Source organism: Penaeus monodon, chromosome 19 (genome assembly GCF_015228065.2).
Source record: "Penaeus monodon isolate SGIC_2016 chromosome 19, NSTDA_Pmon_1, whole genome shotgun sequence".
Taxonomy (NCBI): Eukaryota; Metazoa; Arthropoda; class Malacostraca; order Decapoda; family Penaeidae; genus Penaeus; species Penaeus monodon.
In genome coordinates, this window is record NC_051404.1 from 41,320,348 (window position 1) to 41,320,554 (window position 207).

Here is a 207-nt window from a genome sequence, read left to right on the forward strand (position 1 = left end):
CACAGCGGGTTCCTGACCTTCTCCCGCCGGAAGAATTATGCCAGCCGACACTCGCCAGCTGATGGAATGGAGCTTCTCTTAAAGGCTTTTCCTATCTCTTCAATCTCTCTTTGTTTATTCCCTCTCTTTTATTTTATCCTTTATTGCGATTGGACAGCACACGGACGCTCAGACTATCTGCGCCTCACGTGTGCACATAAAGTTAGT